The sequence below is a fragment of the Mauremys mutica genome, chromosome 10 (assembly GCF_020497125.1).
Source record: "Mauremys mutica isolate MM-2020 ecotype Southern chromosome 10, ASM2049712v1, whole genome shotgun sequence".
Classification (NCBI taxonomy): domain Eukaryota; kingdom Metazoa; phylum Chordata; order Testudines; family Geoemydidae; genus Mauremys; species Mauremys mutica.
This window is the reverse complement of record NC_059081.1, coordinates 7,651,259-7,669,004: the sequence shown is the minus strand read 5'-3', so window position 1 is coordinate 7,669,004 and position 17,746 is coordinate 7,651,259. Positions and strand designations below refer to the sequence as shown.

The 17,746-nt window shown below is 43.6% G+C and overlaps 1 long non-coding RNA gene across 2 annotated transcripts in view; it reads right to left on the bottom strand.

Annotated features, from left to right (window-relative positions):
- LOC123378328 overlaps positions 1–17,746 on the bottom strand; it is a 161,160-nt gene that overhangs the window by 79,961 nt on the left and 63,453 nt on the right. The window contains exon 5 of one of the 2 annotated variants that reach the window (XR_006582562.1): positions 4,706–4,780. The exons of the other annotated variant lie outside the window; for it this stretch is intronic. This is a non-coding gene — a long non-coding RNA (uncharacterized LOC123378328). Of the gene's footprint in view, positions 1–4,705; positions 4,781–17,746 lie in introns of those variants that run through there. 2 annotated transcript variants of the gene reach the window in all.

The window sequence follows — 17,746 nt, the reverse complement described above, 5'->3', positions numbered from 1 at the left end:
TTTGACCCTGGGCCCTGGCAAGTCTGAGCAAGCCCTGGCGACCCCACTTTGAGGTCCTGACCCACAATTTGAGAACTGCTGCCTTATAGGCTGGAATTGTTGGTACTGTATGAACCTTAACCAGGAATGAATGCAACATGTGCACAAGACCTGGCCTATTTCAGGGCAAAATACATTGATCTGGGACTTTCACTGATGAGTGATACTTTCAGTTTAAGTTTAAGATGCAGAATCCCTTGACATTTGATTTCCAACAAAGACGCACTACCAGAAAGTCCTAAACCAAGGAGAAATACAGCAGGATACATTGCCATTGTCTTTGGTGGACTCATGCCAGGCTCTTGAAATATTGTCTTCATGCCACTGAGCTAGACTATTATCATACAGTTCCATTAAGGAAATAACCCTAATAGATGTGCCAGAGGGCAGGGGACACTTTCATAATCCTGGCTGGGCCGGCAACCTGAATTCTTGGCAGGTTTGTGGGCTTTCTGCACTCATTACATTCACAGATACGTTCTCCCTGGTAGCCTTTAAAGATCTCTTTGCCCACAGGCCTTGGCTGGTTTTCAGTTTTATTTCCTATTTCTTCTCCTCTCCAGGTATTGCATTAATCTATAAGTAGGTGAGATACCCAAACTGGAAAAGCGGTTCTCTTTCTGGCTCTTATGCACAGTAAAATTACTGTTTATTACAGCTGGAACATTTAAAGCAGGCCAGTTAGCATCTTAGCTCTCCCTATTAGCCATTTACAAGCTTGGTGGTATCTTACCGTCTGGAGCAGAGAGAAAATGACGATGAATCTGGCAACTAGAAGGGGATTCTTCAATATTGTAATGATCTGGTTAGTATGCATGTGTCATCGCTGTCCCCTACTGGGTGGAATCAGGACTGCTCAATTGTAAATCAGATTATAGGCTTCCAAAAAACTAATGGAGATTCTCCCTCTACATCAAGTGCCACGGGCCTATGCTTTTTGGGAGTTGGAGGATCTGAGACTCGTCCTTAATGCTATAGCAAGTTTCGTGTAGTCATGGTATGCAGCACAGTAACAGCGGCCATGAAGTCTTAGGTGACCACAGATTTATTACAATATTATGGTTTTAGAACTGGTTAGGACAGCTTGAGTCACTCAGGATACCTTATGTTGGAAGAGGCAGAGTATCCCATGAAAACTAGTCTTGTAGGGCAACCTCACTCACAAGAGAATTACAAGCCCCCATGGGCAGTGGCTTGCTGCAGTTTGCTTGCTGAACAGGTTTTGCAATGTGTGGGTTGGGAGCTGCATGGAGACCGGTGGAACACATGTTCTGAATTTGTAGATGATTTACACTTGAGGGAATCACCATCAAAACTGGGCCCAGGGGACAAATGATGAATGCTATAGTCAGCCACTTTTGAATTACAGCACAGCAGAACAATGCCTCCTAGCTTTATCCTTGTGTCCATTTTGCATCCAAGTTAACATTGGTATGTTGGAGTGTTCCTCTTCCATTATTTGTTCAGCCTGTACAACATGAAATGGGGGATACATGTCCTGGCCTCAACAACGTAAAGACCCAGTTCTGCAGATTACAATGCACCAGTGGCACAAAGTTCCGTGCAGGCATGGCATCCACACACATGCACCAAATTACAGGACGGGGCCTAAATCAGACAGAAAATGAGCAAGCAAGTGCCTCCAGCTCTTACTGTAACACAACAAAATAAAGATGCCACCGTGTTCAGAGGAAAGCCCTGCTTTTGCGGCATATAATATCCACAAGCAGAAATGGCCCAAGAAAGCCTCTTGGTGCAGATCTATAAACTCACACAGTCTTACAGTTCGCACGCAGAAAACTGGCACCATCAGGCGCCTTTAACTTGGAAAAGATCCTCCCTCACTTTGTTTAAGCATTTCACTTTGTGCTGTGAAATTGCATTTGTGAGTGAGGCATAAACTCTGGAGCCTTTCAGGGGCAATGGATTTCACATAGTGGATGCCTGTAGGCAATTTCTTTTCTTAATGGTGGAGCTGAATGCAGCTTTAATTTTTCACATTCCATAAAGGTTTTTACTTGAAATTACTTTTTATATGGTTTCTTTGCTAATGTGCCCTTCACACTGAAACAGGAGGTAGAGAAAAACCTTTAAAAAAGGAAACAAATAGAAAGTTTACAGGGAAGAAAAATCACATCATAAATTGGAGCTATAAATAATTACAATTCACAAACCGGTCTCCCATATTTTTCTTTCATATTTACCAGGGATTGATCAGAACCAAACCCCCAAATACTACCGCATTTTGATTTAAAGAAGTTAAGATGTTGAGTTAAACATTTGTCTCTGGAATGCATATTCTGTTGGATAGGTAGGTGGTAGTTTGAATTGTTTGATCCAGACTAACACGACTACCCCTCTGATGTTTGATCACAGTATCCATCCCTTCCCAGTATCAGTGATAGCTTGGAAATTGTATACCTTGCACATCCACATATGAATACTGACATTAGCTCAACGGGAAAAATACATAGACAGACATGATTCTTTCCCTTGGAGAAGAGAAAAAGTGGCCAAATCAGTCTTCTAGAAAGCTTTAAGGTCACACTCTACCAGCAAAGTAATTATGGAGGACAGCAAAGGCAGAGCTAACTAATTTTTGTTTTCTAAAGGGTTGTGCAAAACAGTTGAACTCAAGATAAACGGCTGTAAAGGCCACTAGTTATTATTGGAGTCATTTAATCTCTTTTATTTTTGCTATTGGCATTTTGCACCAGTGGTGTCATTTGATCTTAAAGGCTTGTTTCTTTTACTAATGTATCTGAGAGCTGATTTTACAAACAAGAAAATAGATGGCTCTGCTATAATAATGAGTGACCTTTCTGACATGCAGAATATGAGAAAGGTACATTTTCTTCTTTTCAGAGCCCAATCTTTCCTTAAGAATTTGTGTAGACAAGAGTCCCATTATTGATCTGGAAACTGAAAGAGTTAGTTCCTAGTCACTGTAATTGACAAAGGCTTTTACAGCTCATTAACCGTGAGATTATGTGGCACAATTCATTAAAATTCTGTTTCACTGAATGCATTTGTAAACACCTTCTGAGAAGTTTATCACTCTTTGCATAGTGCTGAGCTTTCTTTCAGTGGGTACATTTCTCTTCTGCTCTTTACTGATATAAGAATCCTGAGACAAGTTATGGAAAAAAGAGTGTTATCTTTTCACTGCAAAGGGAAAAATGTATTGACTGTGAAGCATAACAGATATTAAATGTTGCTATCCTGTTTCCTTTAGACCAATGTATTTATTAAATCTCTTATTGCAGTAATTTGGTGGGATTAGTGCACCTCTTAGCAGGCAACGTTTGTATTTAACTAGAAGTGCAACAAACAAAGTTTACAGAACAGTCCTTAGTCCTCCATTGGCTACGTGTCTAGAGTAAAGGAAGACGACATTGCATCCCAGGTGGGAGAACCTCAAGTGATACTCCTTCTCCTCTTCTTTCCAGCTAGGTTTCAATTGTCTCATATCCAGAAGCATTTACCAAGGAAAACCTTTACATTACCAATGCTCCCACTCCCTTCATTCTCACATAGCTTTTACAGTAGGATAGGATTTTACCTCTCTGACCAAAGTCTGATTCTCTACTGTGCTACTCCAATTTTAAAGCAGTGCAACTCTACAGAAATGATCAGCATAAAACCTGACTAAGCCATCGGGAACCAGGCCCCATGAGGTGGAGCGAAGATAAGAGCCTGGCTCCACTGAAGCTCAATTACTGAAGTGACTATCGCTTGGTACCAAAACACAGGGCCAAATCTAGCTGACCTTATTCACTCCCTACTCTAGCAACACTCCCATTGACTGAGGCTACATCTTTCCTGCAAAAAAGAGGTGTGTTTTTGAAGGGCCAAAATCCATGTGCTGTTTATGTTACAACTTGATCTAGATTAGGTCAGCTCTTTTTATAGGCCCAAAGTCCAGAGTCTGGTCAAGAAGCCAGAGGCCTAGTAAACAGTGAACAATATTAGCTAAGAGAAGCAGAGCAAACAAAAGACAACTTTGCTTTTTGCTAAGATAAGCTTGGTCAGCAAAAAGCCAGTTGAGGAGCCATAATTGGTGTCTCTATCTGAAGTTGCAAGCAGGCCAAAGGAATGAAAGGGGCCTATTATGCCTGTGTCCGTTCTTTCTGTAGAAAGAGATGTTCTTCCCACACATCAACCTTGAGTTTATGGAAAGGGTTCAAGTATGTCAGTATGAGATATGACCTCCTCCCTCCTGCTTCCCAGAGATACCAGTGCCTGCCTTCGAAACACAAATGAGCAACTGAAAAACATTCTTTATTGCCATGTGCTTTTCATTTGTCTTTTTGTTTTAACCCCTACGTACGTACCTGTTGGACAATCAGAAGGGCTACTTCATTCCTATGGACCCCAAATCAGAATTCAACATTTATATATTTTATACATTGTTTGAAGTACTAATTGTATGTTACTTGTTAACCTGAAACCATGGGCGGAGACATTATGTAATCTTTGACTATTGGCTACTGTGCTGATCTTGTCTTGCTGCTAGACCTAATCCAGGGGTTTGGGACTACCTACCCCATCACATTCCTCCGCCCATGGAAAATCCATATAATCTACTGTAATTGATTGATTGGCAGTGTCTCTGAGCCTAATAAGCAAGGTGACACTCCGCCAGTGCTGTGCATAATAAACCCACCTGCTTGATTCTACATGGTATCCGTTTTGTGTTCCTTCAGTTTTTACACTAAGATAGCCGTCTTGTTGTACAATCCTAGTGGGGATAAGGCACAGATTGATTTTACCTCAGAGTAGCTAATTGACGTCAACACTATACCCCTTCTCTGCTTCTGGGGGTGCCTCAGGGAGGAAGGCAGGGCTTGGCTTTACTGTTATGCTGTACCCCTAGCTTGGTAAACAACTGAACACTTTTTGGAGCACAGAATCTTAGAAGTGACGTTAACATCCATTGTGTCCCCATTTTCCCCTTCATATCTTCCCATTCTCCAGGGTCTAACACTTGTTCCTTTTCTGGATAAAAAACAACAACAACAGACTTACAGGCCTAGGGCCTTTACAGAATTCTTGTGACTGCAAATTCAGAGTCTTTGTTTAAGTGAACCTGAAATAATATACTTGAACTAATAATCCTGTATTTTTTTTTTAAAAGACTAACGGGTGTTTATAATCACCTGTCTTGGTTACTGAAGGAAAAAAAAAATTCACAGAGCCTGAGGAGATAACAGGGATCTCCCAGCCTGAAAGGGATGAAGAATGAAGGCATGTGCGTGACAAACCAAAGGCAAATTCATCTGCTGGGCCCTGCTTTCCATCTTGGTGGTGTGTTCCTTTGGGTCATGTTTGTTTGCCTTCTTCCCAAAGTGGATTGCTGCAACTGGTTTGCCTGAACAGGTTAATTACGAGTACCGCATATACTCATTCATAAGCCGAATATTTTTGGTAAAAAGGTGAAGCATCAAAGAGCGGGGGTCGGCTTATAAATGGGTCTACACCACAATTTGATGATTTAAAACTCCATAATTATTGAGCTGAATATCTAAGATATTGTTGCTTTGTTTACCTGGAGCGTCTGCAGGCAGGGAGCCCCTCAGATCCCTGTGGCTGTGGTTTGCCGTTCCCAGCCAAGGGGAGCTGCGGGAAGTGGCGCCACTTCCCGCAGCTCCTCTTGGCTGGGAACAGCAAACCATGGCCACAGGGAGCTGAGGGGCTCCGTGCCCAGATGCTCCAGGTAAACAAAATGTCCCAACACGCCAGTGGCTTACCCTAATGGGCCAGGAGCCAATTTTTGCCAAACCCTGAAATATAGGGTTGGCTTATGAAAGGGTCATACAGCTTATAAACGAATGGGCTAATTGATGAGTATATACGGAATATTTAAATGCTACTTCCTCAATCTCCCCTTCCCTACAGAAAGGGCTGAGGACTCAGGAAACTAAGGGCATGTCTACACTGCCCACAGTTTGGGCTAAAGGGGAGTACATCAAAGTCCTGTGCTGCCATATCCCCATATGGACACTGTGGATGTGAACTTAGAAGTCCCAAGTTTGCTCAGCACTTGCACTCCCAGATGCCCTGCAGACATACCCTCAGAGTGCTACCTGGGTAACCTGTGGTCCGGGTACATAGAATCAAGCAAGTAGAATCGCCTACTTGCTCCCCGGAGTGGGTGACGTGGGAGGAGTGAAGAAAGGGCAGAGCCATGGCTCCACCCTCACCCCCCCCAGTGGGTGGGAACAACTAGGCTAGCATGGAGGGGAAGGGATGTAGGGAGTTGCTGCTAGTGCAGACCATCACTAAGTAACTGCCTGCTGAAGGCAAAGACGAAGCAAGGAAGAAATTCAACGAGTCACCATGACACACGTGGAGGTGAAGCTTATGTGCCACCCATTTCCCAGGGCTGGTCTAAAGGGAGGTTCTAGCCCTGCCTGAACCACAGTCTTCAGCAAATATCTCCACCCCCATGACAAATACACTCCTGGCCAGCAACATGCTCAGCACACACAAAGCCAGAGGTCTCACAGTAAGCAAGCCAGAGATTAACAAAGCCTAAACAAGCACTGGAACCTAAGGTCCAACTCTGCCATGAGGTGCACAGAGGAGCCCGGGCTATACAGCAGAATGGGAGCATGAGGCCTCTGAGCTGCTACTCCTAAGAGGTCCCACAGAGGCATTTTGGAATAAAAATATTTAGGTTTCGGCTGAAATATTTTGGGGTTTGCATTTTTTTTGTTGAAGAGTCAAAATTGTCAGCAGAACATTTCAATGAAAACGAAATTACTAATTTTTGCAGAACTTCCACAGGAAAATGTTGACAGGCAGCAACGCACCACAGGTTAGGAGATTGGCTAGGGAATCTGGCCCACAGAGAAATATTAGATGCCCCCAACTACAACTCCCATGAAGCACTGCAGTGGTATTTCCTGCAGTGGAGGAGTTGCATTGTATGTAAGAGAGTGGTATGATTGCTCAGAGCTCCAGTATGAAACTGGAGAAAAGCCTGTCGAGAGTCTTTGGGTTAAGTTTAGAGGCGAGAGCAACAAGGGTGATGTCATGGTGGGCGTGTGCAATAGGCCACTGGATCAGAAGGATGAGGTAGATGAGTCTTTGGCAACTAACTGAAGTTTCCAGATCACAGGCCCTGGTTCTAATAGGGGCCTTCAATCACCCTGACATCTGCTGGGAGAGCAATACAGCAGTGCACAGACAATCCAGGAAGTTTTTGGAGAGTGTTGGGGACAACTTCCTGGTAACAAGTGCTGGAGGAACCAACTGGGGGGGCGTGCTCCTCTTGACCTGATGCTCACAAGCAGGGAAGAATTGGTAGGGGAAGTAGAAGTGGGTGGCAACCTGGGCAGCAGTGACCATGAGATAGTTGAGTTCAGGATCCTGATAAAAGAGAGAAAGGAGAGTAGCAAAATACGGACCATGGACTTTGGAAAAGCAGATTTAGACTCCCTCAGGGAACTGGTGGGCAGGATCCCCGGGAGGCTAATATGAGGGGGAAAGGAGTCCAGGAAAGCTGGCTGTATTTTAAAGAATCCTTATTGAGGGTGCAGAAACAAACCATCCCGATGTGCAGAAAGAATAGCAAATATGGCAGGTGACCAGCTTGGCTTAACAGTGAAATTTTCGGCTAGCTTAAACTCAGAAAGGAAGCTTACATGAAGTGGAAACTTGGACAGACAACTAGGGAGGAGTTTAAAAATATTGCTAGAGCATGCAGGGGTGTAATCAGGAAGTCCAAGGCACAATTGGAGTTGCAGGTAGCAAGGGATGTGAAGAGTAACAAGAAGGGTTTCTACAGGTATGTTAGCAACAAGAAAAAGGTCAGGGAAAGCATGGGACCCTTACTGAATGCGGGAGGCAACACAGTGACAGATGATGTGGAAAAAGCTGAAGGACTCCAAGCTTTTTTTGCTTCGGTCTTCACAGACAAGGTCAGCTCCCAGACTGCTGCACTTGGCAACACAATATGGGGAGGAGGTGAGCAGCCCTCAGTGGTGAAAGAACAGGTTAAGGACTATTTAGAAGAGCTGGACATGCAGATCTAATGCGTCCAAGGGTGCTGAGGGAGTTGGCTGATGTGATTGCAGAGTCATTGGCCATTATCTTTGAAAATTCATGGCGATCAGGGGAGGTCCTGGATGATTGGAAAAAGACAAATCTAGTGCCCATATTTAAAAAAGGGAAGAAAGAGAACCCGGGGAACTACATCCTCACCTCAGTCCCTGGCAAAATCATGGAGCAGGTCCTCAAGGAATCCATTTTGAAGCATTTGGAGGAGAGGAAGGTGAACAGGAACAGTTAACACAGATTCACCAAGGGCAAGTCATGCCTGACCAACCTGAGTGCCTTCTATGATGAGATAACTGGCTCTGTGGATATGGGGAAAGTGGTGGATGTGATATATCTGGACTTTAGCAAAAGTTTTGATATAGACTCCCACAGTATTCTTTCCAGCAAGTTAAAGAAGTATGGATTGGATGAATGGACTATTAGGTGGATAGAAAGCTGGCTAGATTGTCAGGCTCAATGGGTAGTGATCAACGGCTCAATATCTAGTTGGCAGCCGGTATCAAGCAGAGTGCCCCAGGAGTTATTAATGATCTGGATGATGGGATGAATTGCACCCTCAGCAAGTTCACAGATTTGATAGCTGCCTTCAACTACCTGACGGGGGTTCCAAAGAGGATGGAGCTAGGCTGTTCTCAGTGGTGGCTGATGACAGAACAAGGAGCAATGGTCTCAAGTTGCAGTACGGGAGGTCTAGGTTGGAGATTAGGAAACACTTTCATTAAGAGGGTGGAGAAGCACTGGAATGGGTTACCTAGGGAGGTGGTGGAATCTCCTTCCTTAGAGGTTTTTAAGGCCCAGCTTGACAAAGCCCTGGCTGGGATGATTTAGTTGGGGATTGGTCCTGCTTTGAGCAGGCGGTTGGACTAGATGACCTCCTGAGGTCTCTTCCAACCCTAATATTCTATTATTCTATGATTCCAAACCAAAGGTTTGGCTGTAGGGCTGGCTTGCAGGCCCAAGTTAAGTCAAGACATGCCTGAACAAGAAACTGTTGACCAAGCCCAAACAAGTAATTACTTAAACAACAAACTATTGAGAATATTTGTAGTAAATAAGGGAGGCAGAAACTAACTAAGCTTACTATTGTGGGGTATTTTCACTGTAAACAAACTTAGGAGAAGCACCCTGAATTGATAAGCTTGCCTTATGCAATCTGCAAAGTGATTGGTCCATACACCCTCTGCGAAGTGATTGCTCTTTAATGCAAGTATAGATGTTAGTAGCTAGGAGAGATGTATAACGTAAATTGGAGCCGTGGTATCACCCTGTACCTAACCCCCGCCTGCATCTGGGCCTGGCCAGCATAGGCAAAGAGCTGTTACATGCTTAACAAAGTAACCTGAGTGAGGAGCTGGGGCTGAACTGAGTTTTTTGGATTCCAGAGAACTGGATGACGTGTTCCCCCAGAACTGGACACGGTGTTCTGGATCAGCGGAGTGGAAAAGGTCTCAAAATTGGTTCAGTCAAATAGTTTCAGCTTTTCCGTGCAGTCAAAATTTCCCATACAGGGGAAAAAAATTTCAACCAGCTTGCATATACAACACTGCTTGTCCTTTTCCCCACCCCAATTTAAACACAGGTATGACTGAGAAAGCTAAGAACTATAGCTATGGCAATAAAGATGCTGCTTGTGGAATATTTATCTGTTCAGGTTCCTTGTTTACTGGGAGCTGAAGAGAAGCTTTATAAAGTTTATTTAAATCCAGCCAGCTGGTCATTTGAGGTTTCAGGGCTTCTGCTTATGTTCCACGTCAATGCTTGGCTGTTCCTTAAAGATTCATGCTTTTCAAACACAGCTCAGAAACAGGAGCCTTGACGCTTGAGACTTTCAGCTTGATGGAGTAAGTATGTTTTGGAAAATTTTTATCAGTGCAGCAAATGTTCACTCCTGAGTGTGTGTATAAAATCAATAGCCAGTTGTTGTAGAGATAGATTTGATATTAAATTAACATTTTGATTTTTTTACGCAGCGCTTGTTTTTCAATGCTGCTCTCTGAACAAATCTTTTTGTTTGCTTCCAGAATCTGAGGGCATGATTCTCTTCTCGCACAGCGCTGGTTTGACACCAATGTGACTCCATTGTCTTCTGTGGAGTTACTCCAGTGTAAAGGAAGAGCAGAATCAGACCCCAGACTTTCCCCACTGTTAAGTGTTTGTTTAAACCATTCCCTCAATTTCTTTGATTGCATTTCCTTGCATTCAAGAGCAGGCTTTACTTTTGCATTTTTCACTTGTATTCATTTAATATTAAGCAGGCAGGGAAAATGTTAAGTTTGATTACAGGTCCTTGGTTAAGTTATGAGGAACATGAGTTCTAGCTGGATAAAATGGCCCTGTGCTCTGCGGAGGTCTCTGGGACTTGTTGATTTTTAAAGAGGCCAAGCCACAGAAAAACCAACCCAAACCTGGCATTCGATCTGGTACAACACTCCCAATTTTTCCAACTGCAGTTCTTGCCGACCGTCACTAAATCTATTCTCAGGCAGTACTATGGCCTCCTTTAGCAGAATATCTGAGCATGTCACAATCTTTAATGTTCTTATCCTGCCACCCTGCTGTGAGGTAGGAAAGTGCTGTTAATTTATCCCCATCTTAAAGATGTGAAAGCAGAGGCACAGAGAGACTAAGGGTACCGCTACATGACAAGTGGAAACCCACCACAGCGACTCTCAGAACCCAGATCTACTGACTCGGCTAGCCCTCCTTGGGCCTCAGAGCCTGAGCATCTACACAGCTATTTTTATCATCGGAGAGTGAGTCCAAGTCTATAGCCCCGGACTCCAAGAATCACTGCTGCAAGTTTCTCCTTGCCTTGTAGATGGACCCAAAGTGACTCGCCCAAGGCCACATGAGAAATCTGTGGCAGAGGCAGGAACTTAAACAAGTTCTCACAAGTCCCACTCTAATGCTCTAACCACTGTGCCATCCTCCCTCTGTACCCATCCATCCTGCAAGTGACTCTACACAAGTAGACCCTTATGTCACCATGGATGCCCACTGGCTCCTCTGAATCTCTATCCCTTGCAGGAGGGAGAACCTGGTGGAGTTTTCGGAGCCTCTGCTTGAGGATTTTTCCTTGGAGGGGCTGATCTGGCCCAGAATTTTGCTTAGAGTGGATAGTTACCCAGGTTGCAAAATCAGGTGCAGAACAGAGCATGCTAGGGGAAGAGGGAAGAGTGTTCTCTTATCACAGTGACTGCACACTGATTTATTTACAGTGCAGCACAGCAAGCACAGGGCACTGCCTTTATTTAATTTAGCTGTGCAGCCAAGATAGTTTATAAATCAAAGGGTTTTTACAGCACCGATGACATTATCCTGAGAGAGAACTGATTGTATCGGTTAGCTTAAGCTTCTTGCTTCAAAGTCAACTGTGCTTTTAACACGTATCAACAAAGTTAATTACCAGATAATGATGGCCTCACAGAGGACCCTTGCTACCATGACGCACGTTTCAGAGGAGAATCCCCAGAAAGAGATCCCGAATGCTGTATTAATTAGAATAGGACCGTGTTTGGGGGACCGTGTGCTGACCGTGTGTGCTGAGCCTAGCAGCCTGCTAGGCAAGGCTGAGAGCTTCTTAACGAGGCTGTGATCCCTAAGCCTTTTAGCACCTATCGACCCTTAACCAAGGGGCGGGGTTACTCAGGGAGACCAGGGCTTTAAAAAGCCTGCTCCTAAGTGACCAGAGGAGCTAGTCAACAGGAGCGGCTAACAGGGGAATCATTAAAAAGGGGATAGAGAATAAGACTGAGAATATATTATTGCCCTTATATAAATCCATGGTACGCCCACATCTCGAATACTGTGTACAGATGTGGTCTCCTCACCTCAAAAAAGATATTCTAGCACTAGAAAAGGTTCAGAAAAGGGCAACTAAAATGATTAGGGGTTTAGAGAGGGTCCCATACGAGGAAAGATTAAGGAGGCTAGGACTCTTCAGCTTGGAAAAGAGAAGACTAAGGGGGGACATGATAGAGGTATATAAAATCATGAGTGATGTTGAGAAAGTGGATAAGGAAAAGTTATTTACTTATTCCCCTAATACAAGAACTAGGGGTCACCAAATGAAATTAATAGGCAGCAGGTTTAAAACAAATAAAAGGAAGTTCTTCTTCACGCAGTGCACAGTCAACTTGTGGAACTCCTTACCTGAGGAGGTTGTGAAGGCTAGGACTATAACAATGTTTAAAAGGGGACTGGATAAATTCATGGTGGCTAAGTCCATAAATGGCTATTAGCTAGGATGGGTAAGAATGGTGTCCCTAGCCTCTGTTCGTCAGAGGATGGAGATGGATGGCAGGAGAGAGATCACTTGATCATTGCCTGTTAGATTCACTCCCTCTGGGGCACCTGGCATTGGCCACTGTCGGTAGACAGATACTGGGCTAGATGGACCTTTGGTCTGACCCGGTACGGCCTTTCTTATGTTCTTATTTGTGAGGGAGTCTAAAGGGGGAGTGGAAGCAGGGGCTAGAACTAAACATTCTTTAAACTTAAAAGCCCAAAACACCCCCTTGATATAAACAAAAAGAACAACAAAGGAACCAGCTGCAGGAGTAAAAAGATAATGCAGGCAGAAGTCCAGCAACAGAGTGGGGGCTACCCAGTTTATTGCACCCAATGCAGCATGTATGATTACCTGCCCTGTGGGCAGGTGGTGTATGTGTGCATTTGGTGCAAGGAGCTCCTGGCCCTCAGAGACCACATACGGGCTTTGGAGACCAGAGTCACTGAATTGGAGGAGCTGAGGGAGACAGAGGTACACAGATGAGACTTTCCGGGACACAGTAGAACAGTCCTACCCCTGGTCTGATAGCCTCTGTGCAGTTAAGGAGGATGAAAGTCCCAGGGAAGGAGAGCATCTAACTGGATCAGAGGGAAACAATCCCATAGCTGGGACCCTCCTTCCAGATGATGTTGTGGTATCCTCTCGGACTGAAGATACCTCTCCTGGGGAGGGAACTCCAGTTATTAGAAAGAGACAGGTATTTGTAATGGGTGATTCGATCATTAGAAACATAGACAGCTGGGTTTGTGATGACCGGGAGAACTGCATGGTGACTACATTTAGATAAATTTATGCGTAGTGCTGGGGAGGAGCCGGTGGTCGTAGTACACGTAGGTACCAATGACATAGGGAAGGATAGGAGAGAGGTCCTGGAGGCCAAATTTAGGCTGTTAGTTAATAGAATAGGTCGTGCTGATGGGAGAGTGGCACTATATTTGAAAGAAAGCGTAGAATCAAATGAAATAAAAAATCGTAAATGAATCAAACTGTATCATAGAATCTCCATGGATAGAAATTCCATACTCTAATAATAATAATATAGTGTAAGGCTATATTACAGACCATCTGACCAGGACGGTGATAGTGACTGTGAAGTGCTCAGGGAGATTAGAGAGTTTCTTAAAATAAAAATCTCAATAATAATAATGGGGGATTTCAATTATCCCCATATTGACTGGGTACATGTCACTTCAGGACAGGATGCAGAGATAAAGTTTCTTGACAATTCCTGATTTAGTCCTAAGTGGAGCACAGGATCTGGTCCAAGAGGTGAATATAGCTGGACTGCTTGGTCATAGTGACCATAATTTAACTAAATTTAATATCCCCGTGGCAGGAAAACACCACAGTGGCTCAACATTGTAGAATTTAATTTCAGAAAGGGGAACTACATAAAAATGAGGAGGTTAGTTAAACAGAAATTAAAGGGTACAGTACCAAAAGTGAAATCTCTGCAAGCCACATGGAAACTTTTTAAAGACACCATAATAGAGGCTCAACTTAAATGTACATCCCAAATTAATAAAAATAGTAAGAGAACCAAAAAAGAGCCACCATGGCTAAACAACAAAGTAAAAGAAGCAGGGAGAGGCAAAAGGGCATCCTTTAAAAAGTGGAAGTTAAATCCTAGTGAGGAAAATAGAAAGGAGCATAAACACTGGCAAATGAAGTGTAAAAATACAATTTTAGGAAGGCCAAAAAAGAATTTGAGGAACAGTAAGCCAAAGACAAAAAAAAATTGCTATTACTTTTTGTAAGTACATCAGAAGTAGAAAGCCCGCTAAACAACCAGTGGGGCCACTGGATGATTGAGGTGCTAAAGGAGCACTCAAGGATGATAAGGCCATTATGGAGAAACTAAATAAATTCTTTGCACCGGTTGTCATAGCTGAGGATGTGAGGGAAATTCCCTAACCTGAGCCATTCTTTTTAGGTGACAAATCTGAGCAACTGTCCCAGACTGAGGTGTCATTAGAGGAGGTTTTGGAACAAATTGATAAATTGAACAGCAATAAGTCACCAGGACCAGATGGTATTCATCCAAGAGTTCTGAAGGAACTCAAATGTGAAACTGAAGAACTACTAACTGTAGTATGTAACCTATCATTTAAATCAGCTTCTGTGCCAGATGACTGGAGGATAGCTAATGTGACGCCAATTTTTAAAAAGGGCTCCAGAGGTGATCCCAGCAATTACAGGCCTGTAAGCCTGACTTCAGTACCGGGAAAACTGGTTGAAACTATAATAAAGAACAATATTGTAAGACATATAGATGAACATAATTTTTCGAGGAAGAGTCAACATGGTTTTAGTAAAGGGAAATCATGCCTCACCAATCTACTAGAATTCTTTGAGGGGGTCAACAAATATGTGGACCAAGGGGATCCAGTGGATATGCATTCTTAGAGTTTCAGAAAGCCAAGGTCCCTCACCAAAGGTTCTTATGCAAAGTCAGCTGTCATGGGATAAGAGGGAAGTTTCTCTCATGGATTGGTAACTGGTTAAAAGATAGGAAACAAAGGGTAGGTATAAATGATCAGTTTTCCGAATGGAGAGGGGTAAATAGTGGTACTCCCCAGGGGTCTGTTCTGGGACCAGTCCTATTCAACATATTCATAAATGATCTGGAAAAGGGGTAAACAGTGAGGTGTTAAAATTTGCAGATGATACAAAATTAATAAAGATAATTAAGACCCAGGCAGATAGCGAAGAGCTACAAAAGGATCTCTCAAAACTGGGTGACCGGGCAACAAAATGGCAGATGAAATTCAATGTTGATAAATGCAAAGTAATGCACATTGGAAAACATAATCCCAACTATACATATAAAATGATGGGGTCTAAATTAGCTGTTACCACTCAAGAAAGAGATCTTGGAGTCATTGTGAGTAGTTCTCTGAAAACATCCACTCAATGTGCAGCATGAGTGAAAAAAAGCAAACAGAATGCTGGGAATATTTAAAAAAGGGAGAGATAATAGGACAGAAAATATCATGTTGCCTCTATATAAATCCATGGTATACCCACATCTTGAATACTGTGTACAGATGTGGTCACCGCATCTCAAAATTGGAATTGGAAAAGGTTCAGAGAAGGGCAACAAAAATGATTAGGGGTATGGAACAGCTTCTGTATGAAGAGAGATTAATAAAACTGGGACTTTTCAGCTTGGAAAAGAGATGGCTAAGGGGAGATATGATTGAGGTCTATAAAATAATGACTGGTGTAGAGAAAGTAGATAAGGAAGTGTTTACTACTTCTCATAACACAAGAACTAGGGGTCACCAAATGAAATTAATAGGTTTAAAACAAATAAAAGGAAGTATTTCTTCACACAGTGCACAGTCAACCTGTGAACTCCTTGCCAGAGGATGTTGTGAATTCCAAGACCATAACAGGGTTCAAAAAAGAACTAGATACATTAATGGAGGATAGGTCCATCAATGGCTATTAGCCAGGATGGGCAGGCATGGTGTCCCTAGTCTCTGTTTCCTAGAGAGCGACAGGGGGTGGATCACTTGATGATAACCTGTTCTGTTCATTCCCTCTAGCCACTGTTGGAAGACAGGATACTGGGCTAGATGGACCTTTGGTCTGACTCAGTAGGGCCATTCTTATGTAGGACTAAGGTCTCAAAGCCTAACAACTGAAACAGGTTAACGTTAATTTTGTAGATTTCTGATGACTACCACCATACAGACCAGGTTGGCTGGCTGAGGTGGTATCACTGTAAAACTTCTGGTCTGATCTTGCGTAAGATATGCACAGCCTCTTAGGGAAGGCAAGCAGGCTTGCCCTCTGGCTAAATTTGGGAGGGGAAGGGTTAATGATTGATGGAGTTTCACCAAAAACCCTCAGCTCAAGCTTTCTTGAGCTGATTGGAGCGGGGAGATGTGTCTTCTGTTCTTTACATAACACACACAGTATGAAGGAACCAGCCAAGCACAGCAAGGGCCAAATGATTGGGTTTACTGAATATACACAATATGCAAGTCCCAGCTACACAAACACACTGCTGTTCTGGTTCCAGTCCATACCCGGATCTGCTGCTTCCTATTGCAAGTGTGTCAAGCAATCTTTATAGGCAAAATTATGTAGTGTGTACGGACCCTTTCAAATGCTATAAGCTCGGTTTCATCAAAAGCCTTGAGACAACGTATTCCTGGCATTCAGGGCAACACCTGATCCATGGCTCACTGCCAGACAGAACGTGACAGGAACCTCATCAAGGTATATAGCGGAGTTGCGAGTGACTTCAGTGGCCAAGAGAAAGTAAAGCTAAAATGGAAACTGCTCATTTAAGGAAGAAAATAGACTTGTTCAATAGCTCAGTAGAGGGCTAGCCCAACTATATCAAGAAAAAGGTGATAGTTTTCCTGAAGGGGCTAGAACGTATAACATGCTGTGTAGCCTACCAGGTGAGCTTGTAAAACTAAGATCTCTAGCCCCAAATCTCTGAAATTTGTATGGGGGTCCCATCCTCCATTCCCTGCCCCTGCTGCATTAGGGGCCTTCTTTGGCTGTTCCCATAGCTGTTAGAGTGCCATCAGAAGGGCAGGCCATTCCTAGCTTTTATAAGCCTATATCAGGTCACATCAGTCCCAGTCACTTGTGATAGTGGCATTAAGTGGCAGAACTTCTCCTGCCCGCTTAGTGGTCCTGCCCCATAGCATAAGAAGCTCCTACCAAGCCTGAGAGGCAGGTTGCCAGCAGTTCAGAATGGCAGTTCCAGTCATTGGGGCTGGGTAAGGGAGAAGAAGGAGATGGAACCAGGCAGGTTTGCCATGGACACCTGTGCCTAGGTTTTTAGATCCCAGCCAAAACAAACCCTGTTAAGAACCCCTCACAAAAATCAACCCCTCCAGCCCCTTCTCATTGCTCTTCCTTGAGCACCCACAATTTGTCACTATCTTTCTGGTAATGAGGGAGCCAGATCTGAAGGCAGTGTTCCAAGTCTGATGGCACCCCAGTTCTAGAGAGGTGGAGCATCCTTTTGCCCTTAAAAGGCTTTGAAAATTCTAAACGGCAGAGTTTTTAATATATTTTACAATCTCCATTTAAAGTAGGGCTCACCCGATAACTAACTGCAGAAATGGCATCATATTTCTGAACAAATTGGATCTGGATTCCCCACTCCATTGCACTGATTTTATATAGATGTAGCTGCAGGAGATCTCCCCCCCTCCACACCCCAGTATGTATTCAGAGTCACACCAGCGGACTTTGGTGACAAGAACAAGTTATTTCTACTCGGTTCACTCCTGGTAACCCAGCAGAACCAACACACCCATAAGCGTACACCTAGTGCATCATGGGCATTGACAGAGAGAGTTATTGAAATTCAAGGAATTC